Raw genomic sequence first — 26,280 nt, forward strand, 5'->3', positions numbered from 1 at the left:
TACAAATAAAATCAAACCAAAACAAAGAAGGCAGAGAAAAATGTTTTCCAAGCTTTGCAACAGAGTGCTTACAGTGTTTATACAAATAGTAAAGTCTGGCTAAAACAAGCATTTGACAGCTCTGCTGCTTTCAGACACAACTCCTATTTGCCGTTTATTCCATGTAGGCAGAACTGGGTGCCCAGGCAGAGCCTCAGTGAAATCCCTGGGGCAACGCATGAATGCAAAGTTTTGCTTGCACACATGCCATTGCTAGATTAGATCTTGTGTGTTGTGCACTCCTTCCATGCTCACTCAACACGCTCCCACTGCAGCTGGACAAATCTAGATAGAAACTGTCCTGGAGGAATTCGTTACTACAGAATACTTAATAAACAGAGGCCTAAGAAATCTGCGCTCTAAAACCCAACTTCCATCTCCTGGCTTTCTTTTTGTGTGTGTGTGTATTACAAATTAGATTCCACAATCTGCTGGCATGGGTTTTGTTTGGACATCAATGAATTCCTCAAAGAGAACAAGGTCTAGCCAAAATGGATTCCCCAACAGTTGGACGTTCTTAAGACAGGGTGCTGGGCCATCTTGTCTAGATTGGATACTAGCTAAAAAATCCTCCATTGAAAGGGTTGTCAGGCATTGGAACAGGCTGCCCATGGCAATGGTGGAGTCACCGTCCCTGGAGGTACTTAAAAGATGTGTAGCTGTGACATGGTTTAGTGGTGGGCTTATCGGTGCCAGGTTAGCGGTTAAGACTTGAGGAGCTTAAAGGTCTTTTCCAACCTAAATGATCCTATGGTTCTATTGACTGTGTTTTTGCTGAGAAAGGTTGGAGCAGATGATCCTTGAGACCCTTTGGACCTGGGATTCTATGATTCTGTGATGATTCAAAGTGCAGCACCTGACAGGCAACTCAGCAAGGATTAAAGGAGGAGAAATAGCTGTCACAGCAGCCTCTGAAATCATCCAATCCGGAGGGAGAAGACTGGGTTTGTACGTACATCTGTAAACATGTAAGTGCCAATACAAACATTAGCATTTGGGAATACTCCATGGATTCAGGACACTGGAGAGATTAACATCACTACAATAATCTAGACATACGGGGAAATAAAATTCTCTTCAAATACATTTGATACCAATTCATGGAAATGGTTCTGCCATTTCTCTCAAACAACTATTGTGAATTTTAGTTCATCTGTGAAACCAAATCAGGAATGATCATCAAATCTCACCAGACCGTCTATGAAATCACAGTATTGAAATAACACAGACAACGTTTTCTTTCAGCTGCTTAAGATCACGGCACCCTCAGAAGTGAGATCATGCATTAGTTACTATAACTTGATTTTTATAAACACAATCACATACTGATTTTATATAAGCGGATGTATGCAGCAGCCTGACTGCAGCAGCTCTCAGAGGACTGCAGGGTGACACCCAGCCATCACCCTGCCCTGGGCTCAGCTACATCCCGCAGCAAAGAGCCTTTCACCAACATGTGGGGCTAAGAAACAGCCATCCTACACAAGCAGTATTTGCATCCTCTGCAGAGTCAGCCATAGCCAGTATCTATTAAATACAGCTCTGCTTTGATCCTGACATAAGACAGCGTTGGTTCCCCTCCCAGCACAGGGCACTCAACATCACCCATTACCTCAAATCAGTATGCACCATCACTGGCACTGGTAATTACTGCCAAATTCTCCTAATCCACAGATATTAGCATTTAAATGACAGATACTTGAGTTTCAATCCTATCACACACATCTCTATATAAGTAAAGTTCATTTGGAATTCAACAAAATGCCATGAGGCTTGTGAAAGTCACTACATAAATCATGTGGAAGGGGGGAAATACACAACACAGAGACTAGCAGAACTTGTTTTCTTTGTAAAACAGCATTTTCCATAGTTTGTGGTACCACATTCCTGTGTTCTTTGGAATACAACATTTGAGTTAAAACCAGGATTTTAGTCAATGTGAGGTTTTCCTTTGCAAATTCTTACCTTAGGAGACAAATTATGTTATTTTCTGGATCACTGAACTGCTGTTCACAAAACCAACCTAAACAATATGCTTTGTAAACTAAAAAGCAAGCTCAAAGCAAGCCACTCATTGCGAGATCCTGTACCTTGCCTATAAGCAGTGCAAGCACACTGGAGCACAGGGAAGGCAGCAGGGCCCCATTTCATTAGCATCAAAATTAATTGTTTTGCAACACGGAAACCTCAATACTGTTGGTTTCAGCTACTTTATAGATACAGCAGTCAAAGGCAAAACTGGGAACGAGAAGTGCTCCTTCTATAAACACAGTTGCTTAGAAACCCTGTATTTTTAATAACCTAGCACTCTAAATTCAGCATGGTCTGTCAGTATGGGATTTCAGCACAAGGCACAAAGGTATTTTGAGGCCAGTTCTCTAATTTGCACTGTACCAGAGCTGTTCATTGCAATACAATGACATGATCAATTGGGATAAGGAGACAGGAAAATGAGGACTTGCTCGTTATTCAGATTACCATAGTGCCTGAAATCTCCAGTCCCAAAGTCAACTTCCTTCTACTAGTGATGTTCAAATAAGAAACAAGACAGACAAGCCTTACACCCAGAGAGCTTAAATGTGTAGAATAGGAGACCAAAAAAGAAGCAAAGGGACAACGCGTTTGAAAAATAACATATTCTACACAAAAGTTAAAAGATAAAATCAATAAATCAAAAATTAAGTGCAGTTACTTTGTTTTACTAGAAAAAATACCATGTATTTGCTTAAATAAGAATATGGTGTATTTGCTTAAATACATCCTTTGTTCTTAGAAAAAACAAACCACCAGATGTAGCTACTCTCTCTGCTAAGTGGTACCTGACAGCTTACAGGCTGCTGCTGAAGCACAGTCACATCTGTTCCCAGTATCTTCACTGTGTTTCATTCTCTCCATCCTGCTATGCTGCTTCCTCACCTGTTAAAGTTTTAAAGTTAGAAAGTTTTCTCTTCTTTAGAGGACCCTGGAAGAGCTGCTTCAGCTCAAGCAGTGAGGGCTGTACTAAGGGAGATGTGATTTTGATACAGTCAAGCAGGATTTCTCAGAGACATCTGTGTTTTTTCCAAGCTATGCAAATATCTGGGAATGAGAACTGTATTGGTAATGATTTTTTATAAAGGAGGAACACTTGATGACGTTCCTTCTGAACTGTGAGACAAGAATGCAAGGCAGAACCAAGGGCTACATTCTGAGCCCTCCCAGACTTAAATCATCCATGTTTCTATGAGAAATTAATTATGAACAATAATTTAAAATACTTAGGGAACCAAATCCTGGCCTTGCAGCCAAAACCTTCTTTGAAGTCTATGAACTTTTTACCTGATCCACAACCAAATCAGATGTAAGTACGGATATTGGGATTTTACCCTTAAGTTTTACCTTGACTGTACCTGTTTTGATTGCCATTGTTTTCCCTCTAGCACTTCCACCCATAACAGATCTTTGGTCACATCCCAGCAACATTACTTCATCACCCTGTAATCTCTCTATGCAGCTGGCCAACAGGTTGGGCTCATGTGGAAATATACCGTTCCTAGCCCTAAAGGATGCACTGTTCTGTCAAGGATAAGCTCGTAACTACCTATAAATGTCCCTTCTCCTCCTCATCCAAAGGGATGGCAAGTCTTGCTGTCTTGCCAGGAAAACATTACGTCTCAAAGCTGACACTTGCTTTGACCCTGACCCTCTAAGGCATGTTACATCTTGTTCTTCAGCCATCAACTTTTAACATCTATTGTGTAATTCTGAAACAGTGATGCTTTCAGAAGATACCAGAGGCCACAGTTTTATTGCAATGTGACGCATATTGAAATCAATGATGGGGCCTCAGTTTAAACAAAACAACACACTTGCATATATAGTTTATGGACTTTAGCAGAGGGGCTCTAACTTGCCATGAGTGAACAGCGTGCTGTGGACATTTCCAAGCATTTCACTGCTAAAAGTTTCCTAAGGATCCTCCACTAAAGCCTTAGTGTTTATTCAAATAGAACTATGCAACAAAATCTGTTTAATTACACACAGCAACAACAGGCATCACCGATATGTGGGGGTTAAGTTCTCTCTCCTGGTGTAGTGCTTGAGGTTGCGCTATTGATTCTTTAATAAGGATGCTAGAAGAAAACTTTACAGTCAGTCAAGGCAGTCCTTAAACATCATCAGGATATTCTCCCAAGTAAGGTGACTGATTTACCTGAATCTCATCTTTTCTCTAAGAATGCACATTGGCTCACAGTGATCCACAGTGAGGTTTGTGTGAAAATTGCCTTTTACTTGAAAGCAAGTAGCAACAATGGTATCATAGGTAAATGTAACAAGATGCAACACAAAGAGAGCGCATCCTGCCAGAAATTACTTCTTTTCCCTTAGATTTTCATCTTGGTAAGAATTTCGTAGATTGGGTAAATCTGAAGATTTATCTATTTCTTTATTCATTCAGTAGCAATGCAGCAGAGACCAAGGTTTTCTTAATATAGTCCTTTAAAAAAAAGAAATACTTTCTGTGGAGAAAAATGACCACTAATTCCTCAAATATCTGAAAAATGTTCAGAACCACTCATAATTCTTTGCCAAAGCCAGCAGAGCCAGAATTTCCATGGATGAATCAGTACTGTTGCCACACTAACTCCTGCTTTGAACTTGACAAGTCTCACAAGCAAATCAACATTGAACAGTCAGGTTTTGGTGGGAAATGTCCACGAAAGCCTCAGGCACTGAGAAAGTGCTCCTGACACCCAGCAAGCTGTGTTTCACTGCAACCAGTGCCTCCTGCATGCTCCACAATGGGGTTACTGCTACTAGCTGCTAGGGTGCCAACTGCTCATCTAAATAGCAGAGGCCCTGCTTACACCAAGTCAGTGCATGTGCATGCACAACTAAGTGCTCTTATGCAGGTTAGCTTTTTAACAGCAGCTACTAACTGCAATGCAGGAAGACTGCACTCCTCTAGAATAAGAGACAAACAAACATGTAACCAAAATTAAACCACCGCTTTATGATCACTTAACTCATGTCAGATTATAGGACTGAGAAACAACCTCTGTATTGGTGGATTACATGCAACAGAACAGGCAAACCAAGAAGCAACATCGAGTTGAAATAAACCTTACAGATTCCTCTAAGTTTTACTGGATTATCTCAATGCAGAAGACACAAGGATGGACAGCTAACAAAAACAACTGCTAGAACTATAGGCTTTCAGGGATCAGTAGAACTAGGCTTCCACATACTCCATATATTTTCCTATTCTTTCAAAAATGACCCTTTATGGTCTGAATCCTTCAGGCCTCCCTCTCAAGCTCAGTATTTCCATCACAGCTGATGTCTTCTAGTGTTGTTTTCTTAGGACACCTTAATTAGGGTAAGGTTTGGGCACTTTTAGGCTTTCCTCCATCAATACATGATTTATCTTCAAGGTCTGCATTGCCTATGTCCACTTTAAGGCCTGGAAGGTAGGAGGGTCCTTGGATTACAGCAAAGACTAAAGTGCTGGAGCTGTTAATTCACATTTTGGGTGAGTCCCTGAATTCAGCCTGCACTTTATGTCTTTCTGGTTAAGTAGGAGTAACAGCACTTCTGGATCTCATAGGGATACTTGTAAAAGAGATATATTAAAGGCTGAGGGATACCCAAGTTCTACGGGACCATACAATCACCCTGCATAGAGAAGATACTGTCAAAGCATTGCTGTCTGGCCACCCCCATTTCAATGTTTTATGTATTTGCAGGCAAGACCTGACATAAAGTCTCTACAAAAAGTATCTTAAAATACAGCCGGAGAGCACACAGGGGATTGCATGATCTTTGTCAGGAAGAAGTCCAGATAATTCAAACAGGCTCTAGAATTGCAATACATATGTATTTTGTGATACTCACTGGAGCTAAGCCTGAACTCTGACTCTCCTAAGCCTCTGCTGTCACTGCCAGACAGGAGAAACCTTCATGATAATTTTTAAAGCAGAAGGAAAGGACCTTTGAAGCATCTCAGGGAATCATTGGTACAAGTGTGTGTGTGTCCAGACATGCCTTCTATCACAAATAAACTGATGCAAAGGCAAAAGAAAAGGGAGAAAGTCAGTTCTTTAGAGTACGTTTCTATACCTTTGACAATCTGTCTTCCTATCTGGCAAATTAGCTTAGACTGCACTGCCTTGTGTGCTGCAAGGACCATTCCCTACCAGATTATCAGTCAGTAAAAGAACAGGTAGTCAGAGTCTTGCCAGAGCACATTTCAGCAAGGTTTTCTGGGGGAAATACATTGCATTTAGTGCTCAGAGGATAGAAAGATTGAGAAGTGCTTTCTGAGAATTAGGGTTTTGATGGGGGCAAAATAATAGCTCAAGCCAAGCAGCAGTCATACATGGGGCACAGTGTGGTTAGCCCCAAGGCTTTGTCAAAACTGAGAGCTGGGCCTATGTGAAAGTTAAGCTTAAGGCAATAATTTTACACATCTTGTAGTGTCAGATTTCAGACATTTCTCATTCACCTTAAGTTGTGGCCTAGTCACATTTTCATGGTTGCTTCCACATGGAAAAACAATAGGAAGGGACAAAAGGAATGGAAAGAAGAGGAGCCCTGGAGTCCCTGTCACCACTTTCTCCCTCCCTTTCCCCAGCTTGCTCCCTGTTGGGTCATCCCAGCCCTCCCATCCCATCCCTCACACCCTTATTTACAGGCCCTCAAGGCCTGTCATCACCAGGGAGGCAAACTAGCACATCCACCCTTCCAGCCTGCATTGGGAATACTGAATGTTTGTAGTCTCCATGCCCAACAAAATGACTGCTGCTAGCAGACCCTCATAGGAAGGAGGAATGGCTGCAGGACATGTTCTGTTCCATGACTGTCCAGAGACTAAGAATGTACCCAGAAAATACTTGCTTTAAAAGGAGGACATCCCTCTTCCCCTCTCAGTTCTTCTCCTTCCACTTCATCCAGTTTAAAGGACTGTGTGATTCTGAGTTTCAGGTCCTATGTTCTTCTGGAGAAAGACCATAAGGAAATGAACCATTCAAGTCAACAAAGCCCAAACCTATGGGAGACTAGCTATTTTTTTTTTGATCCTTTTTGAGCACTAAGGGAAGGAAAAGAGGATGATTTTGCTGAAGGGAATGCTGTGGTTCAGGAGAGAGTAGAAGTTAATATCCCAAATGTTTATTCTACCAGAAATCCTCTAAGGAAGGGTATTTCTTCAACAGAGCAGCAAGAGCATTTTTGAAAGTCCAAGGAAAGTAACAGGGAAATACCTACACGTTCTGAAATCAGAAACGGAGAAAGGAGATTAAATTGGTTTTGATTTCTCTGTGAACTGGGGAAAAAAATAAAAGCTATATTTGAAGTTAAAGAAAATCCGAGAATCTCAGAGATCTGGAATTCTGCCACTCAGATATCCAAGTATCTACAAAGTGGCAAGTCCTAAGTTACTGCTTATCAACCACTTCATACTGTCTTGTACAGGCACTGTCCTTAAGAAGTATAACCTAATTTAAGGTAGCTTTCCTTCAGGGAAGGAGAGCTCAGGTACCTTTCATTGACAAGGAGGTGCTGCAGGGTAAGAGTGCGCATATGGTTACTCACAACTGAGCAAACAACACAGTGATTTGTTACTGTCTAGTAACTTAGGCTGATGCCAAAGCCCTGAGGCCCAGTGCCCCCATGAACACTTCTGCTCCTATCCATGGGCTCTTAAAAAGAGCTGAAACATCAACACAATAGTGATGGGTCTCCTAGCAGTCAGAAACACTCATGCACCTCAGGAGCAATGACTTTACACATGGAAGTATTAGAAATGGAGCCGAGGAATGTACATGAAGATATACATTCTTGGAAAACCTGTACAGTCTAGGAAAACACCTTGGGAAGGAAATACTGTCTGTCCAGCCACTCTCACGCTGTGCTGTCGGAATGACTGCCTGACCTCTCCAGGATGGTTCTGTTGCTACTGCCAGCTGAGCAGAATACAGAGCTCCACAACTGCTTATGGATGCTTAACCTGTCCTCCTCTTACAGACAGCATGCACAGCAGAGTCATATACTGCAAAGAGATCACAGGGCATGTTCTCAGCTCATGCAAATTACCAAAACTCCCTTTATTCGGGCTCTTTAGTGGATGAACTACAGTGATTTACACAAACAGAGGCCTAATGGTCTATGTCTTAAAAGTCTTTTCCAACCTAGTTGATTCTGTGTTTAGGCAAACACTGTATAGCTGAAGGGGACAGGATATGATCTGTTACATCCTTTATAGAACTAAAGATTGCTTTCAACCTAAAAGCAGACATCACCTCAGGTAAGCTAAATAGTCCGTCTACGGACTAAATGGATCCACCTAGTTCTTCCACTCAGAAACCTGTTCAATAACTTTCCAGCATCAAGCATGGGGTGGGGAAGGAGACTGAATGAAACATGTTTCGTGACTTACCCTGCTCTATAGAACCAGTGAGAGACTAATGGGAGAAGATTCCCTTTTGCTTCTTTAAATGACTGGATAAACAGAGAGGAAGAGACATGATGTTTGGCAAAGATGCATCTCTTAAAATATTGCACTTAAATGCTTAACAGCTGCCAGGTGAAAAAAAATCATGTAGCTGCTTCACACAACTGAGGAAAGAGAAATAAAGTCATGCTGCCTTGCTCTGCCTCTGCATCACATGTGAGGATGCCTAGGCATTCAGCCGAAGCCTGGACAATGAATGGAAACAGCTCCAGTGGCTGTCCTCGGAGGGATGGGGCTACCTGGCTTTTGGCAAGGCATGAAATGCTCCTTAAATAAGGAAATAATCTTTCATAATAAGGTAAGTTTCTTCCTAGCTCCTTTGCTTAAAGGTTATATGCAGAACCATGAGGTTTCACAGCCACCCCACAGCTCACATGAGCTGGGGATTCAGCTCCATTTCTAATACTGACTGACAAATGTATTCCACATCCCTATGGTTAGAGCAAGCTCTGTGTGATCCCTGCTGCCTGCAGACTTCGTCTTGGCCATGAAATGTGTGAGGGCCTTTCATTTCCCACAGGACAGTGAAGTTGGTATCACAGATGCTCTATCAGCCCAGGGAGGAGAGGAAGGAAGGGAGAAAAGATCCACTCATGTTCACTTCCAAATTTCTGGGAAAACCAGGTTTGAAACACTCAACTTTAGGACCAACAAGTAATTCAGCTTATACCTTCTTTTTGCATAGTCTCAAGTGACTCCTGAACTGCTCAAGTTATGTGATTTCATTGGAGTCTCCGTTAGATACAGACTGAGGTAAAGGGTCATGTACCATCAATCGGACAAACCCAAAGCCCTGAATCAAATAAATCAACTGTTTTTAAAGGCAAGGACAGGTTTGCTTACCCAAGTTCAGACAGAAATATAAGCTCTTCACATTCCAGGACAGCCTCTGAGTATTTTCCATTTTCATTTACATACCTTATGAAAACAGCCAGCATTTCACGATATATACTCATAGAAATTAGTCCCTGAGGACAGATGCAATTTTTGTTTACATGGAAAACCTGTCATAGGCATTAGGGGATATATGAGCATTACTGTTAGCTGCTTGAACTGTGTCCAAAGAGAAAAATTAACTTTGTAATTAAAAAATCCAAATCCTGCCTGAGGCAAGGCAAGGAAAGCAAACAACAGTGGAGTAGATGCTCTGTGCTGGGGAAAGAAGCTCAGTGTTTAGTGTGGTATCTGGCAGAGCCATGATAAGTACAAAACGGAGCTGCCTATAGAAAATGGCAAAGGAAAGAAACCAGTCCAGGGAAAGCAGTAAAACACACAGAGAACAAAATGTGCCCTTAAAGGCAGTACGGTTTAAGTGCACCAGGAGCCCCTTCAAACATTCAAGGTTCACTGAAGAAGTGCCACAGAGACAAACTCGCTCTGGAGCCCAACTCAGTGTTGGGCTGTGTTTCTCCAGCTAGTTCCATCACCAACGTAACAGGATGGGGCTTTTCACCCTGCACAGAGCCAATCACTCACAGCACTTACTCATGACTAACATCGAAGTTAGTAACAATTTCTGGTAGACAGTGCCAGTTAAGAACCAATGAGTGTCACTGCTCCGTTGGAGCAGGTGCTGTGTAACAGGATGCGATCTAAGAGATACAAACCAAAGAACACACTGGACATATAACACAAGTAAATGCCCTGCACTGCACTTCTGGAATCATTTTAATATAAATAAAAACAAGTTGAAGGAGTTCTTTATATCAGCAAGATGTTCCAAATGCATGGTAGCTTCTGGATCAACCTGTAACTTGTGATGCAAACCAATGCAAAAGGGTTTTCCTTCCCATTAGGTAATCCATTCAGTATCATAGACTCATAGAATGGTTTGGGTTGGAAAAGACCTTAAGATCATCCAGTTCCAGCCCCCTGCCATATGCAGGGACGCCTCACACTAGAGGGTGTCACCCAAGGCTCTGTCCAACCTGGCCTTGAACGCTGCCAGGGATGGGGTATTCACCACTTCTCTGGGCACCCTGTTCCAGTTCCTCACCACCCTCACACTAAAGAACTTCCTCCTTATATCCAATCTAAACTTCCCTTTTATAAGTTTAAACCCATTACCCCTTGTCCTATTGCTACAGTCCTTGATGAACAGTTCCTCTCCAGAAGAGTCTCAATATGTCACTCACCATATTCTTGACTTCATTACAGGTCATAAAACATGCCTCCTTGGAAGACAGGACTGCACCAACCAAAACACTTTCTTAAGCCAACATGACAGCACAAGCTCTTGAAATCTGGGAAGCTGTTCCAGCAGTATCTGCTGCTGTACAGAAATGTTAGCTTTCTGCACTGCTTTATATGGAGCTCCATGCCAGACCCTCTGTAACTCCTAATCCAGAATAAAATACTTTATGTTCCTTGTGTATCTATTGGCAATAATACTTACACAATTTTAATGAATTTGCTGGTAAATCAATAGCTCTGTTTCTGTTCTGCATTACAAGTATTACTGCATGTCAAATAAATCATTGTAATGAAGTCTGATGAGCAAAGGGTTTGATGGTGGTGTTCCCTAATTATAAACATCAGCAGTAAGACTTTTTCAAATCATGAAAGGAAAAGGGCTTTGATGATGGCAAGTAAATTCCCTGATTAAAATTACTTTCGACATTTCAGGCAATGGAAGTCTTCAAATCTGGCCCTGACCTTTGCTCTTCAAAATACATCTCTTCATTAGTAAATTGCATTATGTTTAATCATCAAATAATAAGAAGACACTGAACATCACAAAAGCCATGGTACCTCGTTGATTTATGTATGCAAATATCAGGGATGCAGTTGCTCAAACCATTTTGAAGGTATCCAGCTTCTAAGAGAAGAAAGAGCCATATCAACCTGATGGAAGTATTTGTTGCCTTCATATGGAAAGAATCAAAGGACTGAAGAAATGAAGTATCAGCTGGAACAGACACCACATTATCAAGACTATAAAACATGATTTATTCTCAAGTTTCTCCTGGACACAAGCATTATAAATTTAAAACTCCAGCTAACATTGGATCAGGTGCAAGCCTCAACAGAAGATCACATTCACCACTTACACAACATTTAATCAGATTCCTCCCATCTGCATGGCAAATGAATCCCTGAATCTTTCATACATGAAGACAACAACTGACCCAACTAAACAGCTCTTGCTGTGAACTGTAAGTAATTTAGGTGTCCCCATCAAAGAATAATAGCAAACAAACCTGGACAGTAACATCAGAACAGATGTGCAAATGGACTGCTTGGAAATAAACAGGGTTTAGGCCACTATCCAACAGAACTGGCTATTACCCAGGTTTAGCTCATTATCCAACAGAATTACTCAGGGCTTTTACAGGAGAAATGATTTTATTTTTGTCACTTTGTAACACCCTGATACTCCTATTTTCTCCGTTATTATGTTTATTTGCTTGGTTCAAACAATAAACTCCAAATACACAGCAAAGCCATTTTCCCAAACTCACCATAACATGAAACATTCCCACTCCTCCTCCCTCCCTATATTTGCCCATGCCTCCAACCTTGCAGAGTGCAATTCCGAGGACTTTGGAAATGGCATAGAAAGGAGCTGTTATTTCCAGCCTTTCTTCAAGACTGATCACCAGATTCCAAGGCTCTGACAAACTGCACATGCTGGAGAAGCATTAGCTCAACCAGCACCTATGCAGGCTCAAAGAATGAGGAGCAGCAGAAACCTAATCCAGAGACCTGCATTCAGGAATGTCTTATCCTTCACCCTTCTGATCCAGAAAGGAAATACAGGAACTCAACCCTCCTCTAACTTCATGCCTTTCTTATGGGTCTCTCTGGGATTTGGGCAAGGACTGCTCATTGTGCAGGTGCTGTTCATTCTACACAGCAGATGAAACCCAACCATAGCAAAACCAGAAGACATTTTCTAGCATAAAAGTCAGAACACATCAGCACAGAAGTCTGAGACATTCTCCCCACAGATGAAACATTGGTGACAAACAACCTCCCTTCAGGGTGCAGCATATACATCGAACTTGCAGTAGTCAAGGCAATAAAGGACATGATGTATGATGGGCGTGTGGCATGAATTCCTTATCACTGACTGCACATATGATTTAAATAACCAAACAGAAAATAGCACTCAAATGGGACCAGATAGGTGGAGAAAGACAAATGTTCAGGAATCAGCTGAGATGCTGACCCCTCAGCGCTCATCCCTGAGATGCTCAAATAAATGGGGGAGAGTTATTGCTGGAGACAAGACTGGCTGGATGGAAAGGCATGGCAGGCAGCTCATTCTGAATGGTGAGGGTAGCAGATTAGAAGGGATAAACAGAAAGGAGTCTGGTGCTTTGGCTGCCAGAAAACATTGGAAATATGCTTTTAAATATCTTAAACTTGGCCCTTTTTTTCTCCAATCAGTAATACCAGCACAATGGGAGACAAACTAAAGCAGCTGCCTATATTGCCACGTCCAAGACATTCTGCAGAGATCACGTCAGAGAGTCAGCGCGCCAAATCCAGAGGTGAGTACAAGCAAGTCTGCAGGAAACCCAGGGTGGTGTGAATTATGTCACCTCCAAGAGCCATTGGCCTGTATGTCATCTCCATTCAGGCTCCCTCCAGCCTGGTGTATGCTTATCTGTGGCAACCTCACACATCCTCGTACTCCTCATGCTCCACCTCTGAATTTGGCTCTCTGCACATACAGGCATGTGAAGGATGTTCTGGGGAGCCCATGCTCTGGGATCTGACAAGCAGCTGAATATTAAGCACACAATGAATCCTAGAGGGAGGGCAAGAGTGCAATTCTGTGAGCAACTAACTGTAATGTGAAAGACAGTACAACATAAAGAAGGGAAGGAACTACTTCAATTTACAGCATAGTATGACTGTCGTGTGTACAAATTACAGTAACGTATTGCAAACCCTCCTAAAAGCACCTACATTAGAGGGAGGTACTTGTGACATGTCACCTCTGGGTTCTTCTGCCAAATAACAGGGAAATTCTAAGGGTTTCCCAAGGTGGTTCCCAAGGATATTTTAGTGTCTAACCCAGTAGCCTAGTGCAGTTTCCCAAGGAGCAGGCTGGTGTCTCAATGTGCACCAGACCCAAACCTTTCCATTCACCATCAGTTAACCATCAATTGTGCAATTCTAACTGAAACTCATCACAAGCTCTTACGCTCTGCTTCCCACATCCAGAATCATTTTAAGTAGCTCCCAAAAGTTAGCCAAAGTGAGCTAACGTTTTCCTTTGAAACCATGAGGCTTTAGAAAGGTTGGTAAAGTTCTACACAGTATAGAAGCGTGGAGTGCTTGCTACTTAACAATCCAGTTCTGTGCTGGATCTGTCACCACTACAGTAAAATGTTTAAGTGTATAGTGTGCTTATAATAAATACTTTGCACAAAATTATTCATTCCACAGATGGGCAAAAGGGGCTTTAATGCTTACTTTGTTTGCAGAAAGCTATATAAACCCTGCTAGTTACAGGCAAGAATATGGAAGTCGTTTTGTTCTATTAAATAAAGGAAACAAGGTTCTCATTTTAAAATTAATTCAATGAAAACTATTAAGTAGCTGGCTGTGAATGCTTTGGGAATTTATATACACACACACATATACATTTTTACCTGATACTAATTTCCCTCCCCCCTTACCTCTTGAACAAACACTCCGTTAACCACATCGTTTCCAAAGAGCTCTACATAGGAAGAGCTTGCAAGTGAAAATGGCACAGTAACATTCACTGCCCAAACGCTGCAGCTCGACACCGTACCTTCCAGCAGGCACAAAGGGAGCACAAGCCAGAGGGTTTTCTCCCAACAGATGCAATTTGATCTCTCCTATAGTCATGCTGGTTTAATACTAATTGCTGAGGAGGAACAGCCACAGCCCTCTTGTCTCTTGGCAATATCAGCATCACTTGGGGAATTAGCCCAGAACAGACTTTCGGCCAAAGTAAGAGATCTGAGAGCTTTCCTGTGCTGGGTGTTTGCCTTGATTTTGGCTCCCCTTCACTGGTATCAGGGCAACTGAGCTTTTGTCCTGAGCTGAGAAAGAAAAAATAGCCCCATGCTTTCTGCAATCTTCTGATACAAACCTAACTAAGCATTTTAACCACTTTTTCTGGGAGGTTTCCAAGAGCAAAGGCACTATCTATGGAGTTGTACCTTTCTCTTTCTTCTTTTTCTTTTTATCCTCAACTGTGTCTTTGGTTTTAATACTTAACACCAAGCAGGATGTGTGATAACACTCTTCCTGGACATCCCCATAGTGACTGCGTGAGGCTACGAACATCGGGTTGTGCATCTCAACTCAGATGGAGGTTGAGGGTTTGGGGAGCAGACAGCTTCAATTGAAATAAAACTAATTGTTTATCCAGAACCACAGAACAAAGCAACAGTCAAAAAGAAAGGAGAAGAAATTAATGTGCATAATTAGGAAATGTCAGTCATGCTTTTAAACACTTTCATAGAACTTGTATGTATCTGTGCCTCTGAGCTTCCAGCAACTTATTTCTTAATCTGTCACAGCACAAGTCACACATCATAAAAGGCAGTCATAATACAGCCGAAGTCAGAGATCCGGGCACCACTCAGAAAGACCCTGCTGTGGAGCTCTGCACTCTCTTGAAGGGCGCTTCCTATGTCTCCTCTCAGGGCCGCATACAAACTTCAGAGACAAATTCTGACTTACATTAAGATGGCTGTATCGGGATGAAATGTGCATGTCTTTGAAAACTATAAGGATAATATATCAAATCTTTTAGCTGGCATGATTTTTTCTGCAGCTTCACTGCTGATTTACACTATGTAATGATCTGTTTATTCTCTGGATTGTCTGTAGTCCACAATGGTTTAAATTACTCATCTGCTTGCACTTAAGCATTTGGCCTCTATAAAAGACATGATAGGTAAGTACAATGCAAATGTACTTTCCAATAATCAGTGCCACCCAGGTCAAGATTTCAGCTGGATAAACACAGTTCAAGCACACAGATTTATGCCACCTTTAACAGAACCCTTTGGTGAGGATCTGTGGAAATCTCCAGTAGGAATGGTAGGGTTTATTCTTGGTTTTATCTACAGGAGGTTATATTATTGCAATCTCCAGTGACACATTTTGAAGCTCAATCTTCTAAGCCACATTAATATCTTTAATGAGAAGCAGCAACCTCTCCACATAGTTACATTAAAAGAAGCAGCGTATACATCAGATCGGCTTGAACTAATGCAGCACTTGGATAACAGTGTGAACTGTATTCAGGTTGTCTGATCTCATCAGATAGCTCACAGGTATTTCACAGGGACATCAACATCTGCACTTATAAGGTTTACAGTGGGAGATTAAAGCAAGGCTCCAGGTTATTGTGCTCTGTGTTGCTCAGGCACCTTGCCCTTAACACCAGAAACTCCCTCCCGGAGAATCCACATGTCATCTACACACAAGCACACTCAGACACAATACTTCAGCAGAAATGATCTATATTCTCACTGAAATATAGCCCAGAATCCAAATGAAATTGAATTGAAATGAAAATGAAGCTTCCCAGCAAAAACAATATACTTAGAACAAAACCCAAGCATCTGGAAGCTGGACTGGATCATTAAGGCCAGAAGGAATCTTTCACCATCCATAGGGTAAGCATACCATTCTTGTCAAAGCTAAAATCAGACATAATCTTACTGTGATGCTCTTTTTTGTGGAATAACCACGTGTATTGCAGGTCAGAGTTAACCTTATGCAGAATAATCCAATGTAACATGTTTCTTACTGTGGCAAGCCTGAAAGAAGCCCTGCACCACACAAGATATATCAGTAGTTTAACTTCACAAAACAAAATGGCAGCGAGAAGCAAATAAAGCAGAAAAGAACAAGAGAACTATTGTTAGGATCATTTAGCTATTCAGAGAAAGAAAAAGAAAATGCAAGCATGTTTTCTTAGGAAATAACAATAACAATTGGCTTTGTCAGCTAATTCCCTATTGGCTTTATTGGTCTCCAGTAGAGACTTAGATGAAGGGCATCGCCCAGATGAACTCAGTGAGGGCCTGGCATGTGTTTGGGAAATCCAGCAGAAGGAAGGGAGGTAGTTGTTCGAGAGATGGCTAAATAACCTAACGTGTGAGGGCACAACAGATGGAACAAGGGGAAATAGGATTAGTGATAAAGACAAATTATCAGGGCCAAAGCAAATTATCAGCTTTCATAAAGACAAATCAAGATGTATTGTACCTAAAGCAGAGGAACATTGGAAGCAAACAGCAGGATTCATTCAGGACATGATGTGATCTAATCACTGGGAGGAAATGCTGAAGATTTATCGCATCCATCGTTTATCCACCAAAAAAATAATCACTAAAAAACAAAGGGCTCCAGCACTTCCTGACTACAACAGAACCCAGATTTGCCAAAGTATAATCAGAGACACAATCTGGAGAGAGTGGACTGCATAAGTGAATAGGAGACAGGCTTGTCAGATGTGAAAACACTTTGTTAGTAGAAGGTCAAATGAGAAAATGAAGGTAGGTGTCATCACAACTATCACGCACTAGAGTTGTGCAAGACTGACATAAGAAAATAAAAGTGCTGCTTTAGTGTGTATGCTTTGGAAATATCAAGGGGAAAAAAAATATGGAAATCTTCAATGCCGTTTTTAGAGCTGCTTTTCAGGGAGGAGCTGCCCTTTAAGTCTGAGTGACTAATGGCAGCGAATGTAATCTGGTTTTTATTTGCAGTGCCAGGCTCATTTGGCTTGTGTAAAATGCAACTCTTTGTTTGGTAAACAAGCAAATTAAAGTGGTGATCCAGAGAATCTTGGAAACTTTACTTAAATAAAGGAGCCTCTCTGGCAGAGTCATGGCTTAAAACCCGTTGGAAGGTGCGTTTCCAGATGTTTATCACGGGGTTTGCCGTCAAGATCAAATAGGTAATCTTTGCTAATATAGTCATGCCATATTGAAAACAGAAGTAGTGAATAAACATCTGTGTATTCAAAAAGCAACAGTGGGCTCCGCTTCTTGGTCAAGCCAGAACAGTGCTGCCTAATGTATTATAAATGAGTTAAAATACAGTTACATCATTGAAAGACAAATATCTATACCAATGTTATGACGGGAAGACTAACATGAAAAAAATAAGGAAACAGAGCAAAAGGAAAGAAAAATATGCACAGTAAGAAGTGAATAACCCCTCCAAAATCTAAGTTTTTTGATATTTCAGGATAGATGGGCCAAGACATATGCTGAACCTTGGGGGAATATTCCACAAGAGATTCCTCACAGGCAATGAATAGGTCCATGTCAGCCAAGGGGACACACTGGCATCCCAAAAGGGACAAGGCAAAACCGCACATCATCAACTTGCTGCAGCTGAATTATGCCCATGTATTCACACTGTCAGCCTGCCCGTTGTAGAAGTGCAAATATTCCCCAGGATCCGTTTGAATCAGTATGCTTCCCATGGAACACCATTCCTTGTTGGTAAAGCTTTCTGTCCTAAAAGCACCTAGAGACCTAAATGCAAGTGCAGCTGTTCATGACAGGAAGAGAAAATTGCTTTGCTCCCATCAGATCTCAGCATGCTTGTGCAGAGCAGAAGTTGCAGTAACAAAGCCTGGTAGTTTTCAGTCTGTTTGCAGCTCTCGCAAGGAGCCTCTTCACAGGCACTGTACCCAGACCATGGAAAATGAAATACTGAAAATAACACATTGAATCTCATGCTGCAGTTCTTCTAAAAGATAAATTATGCAGAATGTTACCCTCTAGATCTCTGGGCAGAGCTGGGGTTTAACATCTTGGACTGGATTGCTTTCAGGTACTGACAGAATTTGGAAGATGCTACAGAAACCAAAAGCTAAACAATACTGAGACACTCTAAAGACATCACTGGCCAAAATGCTTGTTTCCCCCTTTTCTGCAGAACTAAAGAGAGCAGAACCAGGATTCCCTCTGCTGTATTATCAATACAACACTGTGTTGAACTCCAGACAGTTGAAGGTATTTAAATGCACAGTGTGTGTTTAAAGGAACTGGCAAAGATCTAACGTTGGCTCAATGACATACAAGATGAAATAGCCCATTTTTAAAGACCAAGGTTAGTTTGAGAAGCTGGCAGTCAGAAAACACATCTTTCGATTTACAACTGGAATAAACTGTGAAGCAAGCAGGGACATGATAAATCTAGAAGCCCTTGCTATGATTTTCATAGGCCTACTTTTCACAGCAAGGCTGGAACTGAGTCTGATTTATGTGCAAACACCACAAAATCTGACAAATTGAAATATGAAAAATAAGATAAAGTAAAGCAGGTTCCTTCTGAGTTAGGACACCTCTTCCATCTCTAGCAAGTAACACAACAGAGTACACATGTAAAGCCATTTTATCTATTATTTCTCATTGTGAGGTTAAGCTCAGAACAGCAACACTCCAAATTGTTTTGATTTTGTTGGTTTAAACTTGATCCTCCGCATTTGGATGGGTTTTTAATTTGATTATACACACTCTTCTCAGAAAGGAATGCAAACGGCTCTCTCCAGCTTCCAATTAGGATGATGAGATTACCTGGAATTTCCTAACACTGCAGTGATGCCTTAAAGTGAGGCTGGAGCAGCCCCTTCACCCCAACAGCCCCGGAGGTACTGTGATTTCTAAGAATCTGCATATGCTAATGTTCGCTGTTTGGATGCAAAATCAGCAGCCAAAACACAAATTAGAGCTGGTGGTAAATCAACTCCTGATCTGTTTGGGACTGTGCAATGAGATCCCCCAGGAATTCACTGTAATATTTTGGCTGCTCAGCCTGTTGCCTACATACGTGGTCAAAAGCAGACAGTAAGACCAACACCCTACTAATGAGTGAACTATAAAGTACCAGGATAGCTGAAGAAAAACTCTACCACAAGCTCATGCACTCATTGTTCTTTCTCCTTCTCAGACAAATCATCAGCTGTTAGGGGGAGGGGGGAATTTATACCTTTTTCTTCTCCTGGATCTTCCCTAACCCAGCACGTTGCCAACACCATGTTAACGGTTTTTGAATATGCCCCTGAAGAACAAAGATACTGCTTTTGCCAGATCCCAGTATTTACAAGCAAGCCCAAATCTGTGAGAAAATTCAATTGAATGCAGATGGCAGGAAATTCCTCTAAAATGACAGTGGCCAAATTCAAACCACAAGACATGAAAATAACCCAACGTACTAGACATGAAGAACATATCTTATAGATTTTTCCTCATGCAATTCGCAATCTGTGATTGATTACTGGGAAGACAGACTGCAGATTTATTGGACTTCTGTAGAACAAGTATTCCATTTGCAACAATTAAATCTTATGTGCTTGAAAACTAGGTTGGAGGAACCAGTGGATGGCTCTGACACTGAGGAATGCATTTCTAGGTTATCCGTAAGACTGTAGTTTGTTTAGTTTTGCGCTGTGCACTGATTTGTTCAGTGGAATTAACAGGGCTGGCACAAAATTCTTGTCATTGTATCAGAAAGATGAACATGAGAAATTATTTGCACTGCTAACATTTCATGTCTTCAATGACAGAAAATGTCAGTCTTTTTGTGATCTAACAGCTAACTTCATCCCTTCGGAATAAAAGGTGCTACATATGTAGTAATGTGCAGATGGAGCCTGGACAAACTACTGTGGTGCTTCCAACACAGATAAGGGAAAGCTGAAGCAGTCTCCATGCCAAAGGGACTGACAACATGTTGGTAGATGGACTAAGCTAAATCCTGCTTCACTGAAACAGAAGGAATTTATACTTTGCTGTGTGCCTGCTGTAAAACTCAAGTGGTGATCCAAGGACAGAAAGGCACAATCTGATACCAGACAAATCCCAACAAACTGCATCACAGGAAATTTAATAGCCATCTTCTTTCCTTTGGCTCTGCCTCAAATCCAGGTGACCAGAGAATTCTGAAGGGCAGCATTCAGCAGAATTACATTTCTGATATCACTTCTGGTTTGGTTTTGTTCTAGCAAATTTTCAGGATTAATATGCTTTGTGTCAATACCCATGTGAACTACGTGCCCCTGCATTCTGGATATTCTGGTTAGCCAAGAGACAGAAGTGTTATCAAGCAGCTGGGAAATATGGGATGACCTTGTTGAAGAGCGGGTGTGCAGAGTAGATCCTGTACACCAAAATATGATTGCACAGGATACATGTGAATTTCTGAATAACTTCTAATTCAGACACACACAAAAGGCTAAACTGGCCAACACAATCATTCACCTGAAATGATCCACCCAGCCCTATTAGGCTTTCCTGAGCCCACAGAGTCCAAAACAATTTTTCTGGTATTCTCTTAAATTGACAGCTTCTCTCTCTTCCTTCTCTATTCCCATGCCTAACCCCCCTTCCTTTCAGTCAGTCTCCTGGCACCTCTCAGCCCAGAGTATTGAAGCAGACAAACTCCAAGTTTGGTCTGAAAGTGGCAGCTTATGGGGGAACAGGAGTATAATGAGAAACAAACAGTAAATGACTCCCTCTCTCACAGACTGTAGCAAGGCATCTGGGTGCTACCCCACTACATCCCCTCTCCTGCCCCTCAGGAATACCCTGCCTGAGGGCCCAGAGTCACCAGTGCAGGCTTGCAGCTCCTTTTCCCAGGCAGCAGCAGGCTGTGCAGCTCAGGTGTATTGTGCCCATTAGGTACCATTCCTCTCACTATCCCTCGTACAGTTTTTTTCTCCCCACCCAGAGGAATACAGCTCCTTCCCCTCAATTCCTAACACATCCCTCCTGCTAAGACAAGATGGGGCAGCAGAGACTTCATGCTGGCCCTCGTGGCACGCAATGTCTGCTTTCTGGCTGCAGTGTGCGTTGTGCACACAGCAACAGACAGAAACTTGGCAGTCCCTTTGCTCACTGCACTGACCCAAAGAGCCCTCCCCAGCCTCTTCCCCGCGTATCCATTAGCTTTCATGGGAATTTTGCACGGGCATGGAAGGGAAAACAGAAATCCTTGCTGAAGCCTGCAAAGAATAGTCACCTAAGAGCATGCAGAAGACACAAACAACCTATTTTCAGACGAAATACCATCTTTTCTCGCAGTTACTGGGAAACAGGTAGCAAAAGCAGTGGTTTGGACCCTGATCAGGAACTGGCAGCCTCCCCTCCAGGCAGAAAGAGATACACAGAGTGGATAATCCATTATACAATAACCTGGTGAAGTGTGCCAGAAAGAGCTGCCCCAATCCGTTGTTAGGTACCACTTGTAACATCTATGCTAGGAATACCTCTTCTTTTTAATTCATCTCCAGGTCCTTTTTAATATAGCTGTGAGACAAACCTTCTCTCTCTCTGCCTCTATTCTCCTCCTTCTCCCTGCACTTCCTTCTTCAAAATAATTCTTCAAAGTCCAAGGAGATCTCCATGGAAAGAACAGTGAAAACACGAAAGCAATTACAACTGAATTGTGCAAATATAAACAAGTCCCATTCTGATCTTTCAGTGTATTTATATGGGGTAGGAATAGAACACCTTTATTGCAGTTGTTACCAAATGACACTGGAAAACTCAGTATCCGAATTCTAATTTGTGTCAGATCTCAGAAGGATAATCAGTCAAATAACTACATTCCAATGCTTTAAAATTGCACTCAAAAAGGCTGCCTATATAAGAATGTGTTAGCAAATCCTCTGCACTTGATATGTGAACACTACCAAATCAGAGTGCTGATCTGGGAGTAAAAGTAATGCTATTTTGACTCACTCATTTTCACTGAAGCCAATGAAAACCCTCCCACTGAGCTCCATCAGACCCTTTTAAGGATGACAAAGAAAATCTGGTGAAGGTTAGCAGGAATGTGATATGATTAAGATCTGGCTTTACTATCCATGAAAGAACACTGGCTCTGTGCCTGACCCTTTGCTTTAGGTGATACACTTTTTCAAGACTTAAAAAAAGACTGCTAGATCCATTGAATCCCATTGCCTGACCCTGAATCTCTCTCAGTTACCTCTGATCCTGTAAACTCATGTTCTAGCTGAACACAACTGCCAAAACAAGCATCCAGTCTTAATTTCAGAAGGCCAAGAGCCTTGCTCCAGCGATTCTGTACATCTTTTATTAAGCATTTATGACCTTTGTTACTTTATTTGTCTGATCTCAGTTTCCAGCCCCCAGTTTTTGCTACGCTTTTCTCTGCTGCATTAAGAATCCTTTAATGTACAGAGTTTTCCTATCATCGAGTCACTTAACCTTTTTGATAAGCTAGAGGCTAATGCCCTGAATTCCAGGAAGGTTTCTTCAAGGCACTTTCTCCAACTTACCGTTTCCACTAGCAGCATAACACTATGCAACACCTCATGTATTGCCATTGCTCCCTACAAATGGGAGTTCAGGCTTTCTAGGACAAGGTGCCCCTCCTGAGGATCCTGCCTGCCTGCTTTGCTGCCCCAGCACTTGCAGGATCCAATACCAAGCTGTGCTAAACATCAGTTTTTCTCAGTGGGTTCCAACCTGTAAGTGCCTGACACCCTACCTGTTGTACTACTCTGTTCTTGTCATTCCTAGGCATGGGATCAACCTTCACCTCGTGTGGGAATTTCCATCATCAATGGTTTAAAAGCTCTAGCCTTAAGTATTAAAACCCTTAATCACTCCACGTGCAAACCAACTGGATCCACCTACTTTCTACTTGCTACTGGCAGTTACTCTGAGCCAAGACTTAATCCATTTAGTGAATGTTTCAGTAATATCACATAATGTGTGTTGGGGTTTTTATGGGTTTTGATTGCTGAAGTTTGGTTTTTTATAAGAAAACCTCATCCATTAACCTCATAACCTCATGGAAATCTGACATTGCGTTTCTTGGACAAGATGCACTTTCGTTACAACCACACTAAACTGTGTGCCTATTCTTCAATACTTCAAACCATGATATTGCCAAACATGAAGTCCCACTAACTGGCCCACCACCACCCTATTAGTTCATTGTTTATATTGGTCCAACATCCATTTCATGCTTCCTTTTCACAGCAATGCAAGCAGTAAAAGGTTAAGGCATAAGGAGAAGACAGCCATGCTGCTGTGCTGTCTGCTTACTCCATGGTGGAGCCTTCAGCAAATACCTGACTCTAGTGCTGCAACATGTTAGCAGCAGTGTTCAACAGCAGTCACAGAAGTCAAAGCTCCTTCGTGCTAGAAATGGGACAGATACTCACTGATTTTTGTACACACTGATCACATAGAAAGATAGGTGAAATGGGGCAAGGGGCAGGAACAGAAAACAAGTGGAGTGCGTGCCTTGCTCAGAGTCAGTCAGTCAACAGCTGTTCTATATCCAGGAAACATACTGCCACAGCAGCACAGGCTGTCAGAACCCATCACGGCTATTAAACACCTCAGGCAAGCTATCCTTTGGTTACTATTAGCATTATTATTTTAAATATGAGATTCTCCCATTATCCTTTTATTTCTGCCTCTGAAGTGTTGCTTCACAGTGAGCCTCGGAAGACTCCTTCTCCCATGCTCTGCTCTGTAACAACTTTAACCCCTGCCAGCACTGCAACCGGAGATTGCAAGATTCAGGCATCTCACAGCTGTGTGCCTCAATAGGATGAACTCACTGCAGAGCTCTGGGGTCAGCCTGAGCTTCATTCAGACTTGCGCAGGAGTCAGCAAAGCCAATTGAGTCATATGCAATCTGCTTCCCACAGAGCCATCAGCTTTTGAGGATGAAGCAGTTGCCACTGCTGCAATAGCATTTTGTGTCACACTTCTGATCCCCTGTGACTCACCCCCACGTTCTGCCATGCACCCAGTTATCTTATCCCTGCAACTTCTTTTTCCCAGCCTCTCTGTCTCCTGGCCGTGCTGAGGGCAGCACAAGACAGCTGTGTGGCAATGGTTATCCAGTCACTCACATCCCACTGCTGAAGCAGAGAAAGCACCAGGGTAGCTCCTTTCTTCAGAGCAGAGACAGGAGAAGGACAAGATCACTTCAGCTAGACAAAGAAATAATAAGAAAGGCCTGGAAAGTAAAAAAACCCTGACATTTGGTTTGGAAAAGTAGATCCATTAATCTGGGGAGAAAGAACAGACACATACTAGGAAGGTGGCTGAAGGGAGGAAGGCAAGTGGACAGCAATGATCCTACAGAATACACAGCTGTTTGTTGTTTAAAAAAAAGGGAAGCATAAGCAAATGCAAGGGATGAAATTAAGGACAGAAAGCAGCAAAATACAACCTGATGAGGGAGATCTAAGCAGCTACAAAGACATTTCTCCAGCAAACACACTCTTTGGCCATATGGATGCATTACCAATAAATCTGCAGCACAGAGCAACCCCACACTGGCAGGAGGAGCAGCATTTGGCCAAGCAACGCTTCAGCCTTTGTTTCTTTCTTTGACAGAAGTTCAGGTAGGGCACATTGTACAACAACTTTGTATATAAGGCACACCAAGAAGGGCCAAGGTCTGTGGACAGGTTCTCAGTGCCTCTGCTTCTCCACTTGGAAGCAGTGATAACCTCATGCCACAAGGACAATGTACTCTTTTAAAAGAACCAGAAGAGCCTGTAATAGAAGATGCTGTAAAAAGTACAGAATGATGTTGTTAAAATGGGAGAAAATCTAAGAAGGAGCAAAGACAAGGAGCAGCACCCAACAGCAGAAGAAAATGAAAGAATAAGGACCTAAAAATCACATGTCAAGCCCTAAAAAAGCATGACTGTGTTTGCAGAATTGCCTGAGTAAGCTCTTTAAGGGAAACACACTTACAGTAAGTGATGTCTAACTCGTGTGTGAATCACCCCTCTCCCCATTCCATACTCTTTGCAGAACAAAAAAACATAAAAGATACATACTTTTGTACTGCTCTTTGCACAAACAACTCCCTCAGAGCTGTGCTGGCTGGGCATTCACAACACAAATACTTCCCCACTAGTGTTGCTCTTGGTGACAACTTCTCCAGCATTTAGCTGGAAGCCCTGTTGGGCAGCTATTCTTACCAGGAAAGGTGAAGATAAAACCATCCATTCTCTATTGTCTGCTGCTTGGCATCTTCTACAGTCAATATTTTCAGGTTTGTGAGGCTTTTTTCTTCTCTTGCCTTGAGCTGCTTCCTGCCCAGGTACTGTCAGAATCCCCACGGATCCTAGTAGCTCTGGGAAACACTCAGCTATTACTGGAACAAGAAGGGTACAAATATGTAATTTGATTTACTGCACTGGCAATACTCAAGTGAGGAGAGATGAAACAATGCCTGTGCCCACAGTGGGTTAGGATCTCCAAGATCTCAAGCCTGGAGCCAAAAGACACTTCCACAGCATGAATTACAAATTGCTCTTTAGGGAAAACAAAGCATAAGAAACAAAACCCCCACCTTTAACAAGTATTGATGATGCATATCTAGCAGAGGTAAGAAAAGTCAAGGGCAATTACAGATCCCTGGAGGGGAGCAGATAAAAGTGAACAGGAAATAACCAGAGAAATTCCAAGATCCTGTAACTGGGAGCAAGATTTCTACTGTGTGCTGTAGGAGGGCCAGTCCGCATCAGCACAAGCAGCACCAGCGCATGTAAACCTTCACACATTACCGACGATCTCGGATGATTTAGGCCACATGCTGATAAACTGAAACAGCCAAGTGAGCTTGATCCACCAGGAAAAGTCAGCTGCCTCTGGAAGTGCTGCGGAGGTAAGTTACGGAGCAGGGTTTGCTTTTGGTGATCAGTGAGTCACTTTCCCTGGGGTGATTGGGCAGTGTGGTATGAACAGCCATGTGTTTAGATGGTAATGCCTCTCTCTGCCTCG

At 42.2% G+C, this 26,280-nt stretch overlaps 1 protein-coding gene across 7 annotated transcripts in view; it reads right to left on the reverse strand.

Moving 5' to 3' along the window:
- The window catches only part of GLIS1 (GLIS family zinc finger 1), a 197,502-nt gene that overhangs the window by 124,661 nt on the left and 46,561 nt on the right, over positions 1-26,280 (reverse strand). The window contains exon 1 of one of the 7 annotated variants that reach the window (XM_062623080.1): positions 8,456-8,531. The exons of the other annotated variants lie outside the window; for them this stretch is intronic. The gene's annotated coding sequence lies outside the window, so the exon portion shown is untranslated. Of the gene's footprint in view, positions 1-8,455; positions 8,532-26,280 lie in introns of those variants that run through there. 7 annotated transcript variants of the gene reach the window in all.

This window comes from Pezoporus occidentalis, unplaced genomic scaffold (assembly GCF_034315485.1).
Source record: "Pezoporus occidentalis ecotype Australia unplaced genomic scaffold, CSIRO_AGI_Poc_V1 ctg25, whole genome shotgun sequence".
Classification (NCBI taxonomy): domain Eukaryota; kingdom Metazoa; phylum Chordata; class Aves; order Psittaciformes; family Psittacidae; genus Pezoporus; species Pezoporus occidentalis.